Raw genomic sequence first — 1,094 nt, forward strand, 5'->3', positions numbered from 1 at the left:
GAAGAGCTCAGCTTCAGGAGCACAGTGAGGTCACAGAAAAAGTGGTTGATGGTACTGTCTGCAGAGAAGGACAGTCAGACCAAAAGGAGGGTGTGCAAGTGGCATGGACAAAGGAGACAATCCAGGAGCCAGCCACCAGCAGCACACACAGCCCCTCCGTTATGATGGTGGGGTAGTGTAGAGGGTGACAGGCGGCCACGTACCTGTCATACGCCATCACTGCAAGTAGGACATTGTCAAAAATACCAAAAACTATGAAAAACTGTAACTGGAAAATGCACCCTGCATAGGAGATGGCACGGTCCTGAGTCTGCATATTCATGAGCATCTTAGGGACTGTGACTGATGAAATGGAAATGTCAGAGAAGGCAAAGTGGCTGAGGAAGAAGTACATGGGCGTGTGCAGGCGAGCGTCCAGCCTGATGAGCAGGATGAGGAGCAGGTTCCCCAGCACCGTTGTCAGGTACATGCCCAGGAACAGGACAAAGAATGCACCCTGCTGCTCAGGCCGGATGGGGAGACCCCGCAGGAAGAACTGGAAAACACCGTTCTGGTTCTCAGGCCTCATGCTGCCCTTCTGTCTTCTGGGGTTGAAGGACATTTGGGAATCTCAGGAACCTAGAAAGGATGACCAGGACCATCACATCTCATCTTGTCCTGCTCTGGGAAAACCATGAACTTTTAAATCCACTCCTGTTAATTCCTAATCCAGTGGATGCAGGCAACTTCGCTCCATTCCTATCTGGCTCCAGGAAAACATTGCACCCTTAATCAGCCAACAAGACCTCATGGCACAAATGCAAGAGGGTGTTCACTGATTCATCCAGCCTTTATTTAGGGAACATCGAGTCTGTGTCGGGACCTCAACAAGGACTGAGATGCAGCAGTGAACAAGACAGGAGGGTCCTTGCCCTTTGTGAGTGTAGAAAATGATGTGCAGAGAGATAAGCTCTGCCCAGGACAGAGCCAAACCATAATAGTTCTCTGGGGCGGAAATAGTGGATGAGCCTCGGCAAACTGGTTTCATTGTTTTTGCCTTAAAGTACCAGGAGACCCCAGTGCTGAGGCTGCGTTTGTTGTTGTCATGCTCTGTG

The 1,094-nt window shown here is 50.5% G+C and overlaps 1 pseudogene; it reads right to left on the bottom strand.

Moving 5' to 3' along the window:
* The window catches only part of LOC109378519 (olfactory receptor 1J1-like), a 13,197-nt pseudogene extending 12,629 nt beyond the window's left edge, over window positions 1–568 (bottom strand).
* Between the last annotated feature and the right edge of the window lie 526 nt (window positions 569–1,094).

The sequence above is a fragment of the Hipposideros armiger genome, unplaced genomic scaffold, assembly GCF_001890085.2.
Source record: "Hipposideros armiger isolate ML-2016 unplaced genomic scaffold, ASM189008v1 scaffold_2089, whole genome shotgun sequence".
Lineage (NCBI taxonomy): Eukaryota > Metazoa > Chordata > Mammalia > Chiroptera > Hipposideridae > Hipposideros > Hipposideros armiger.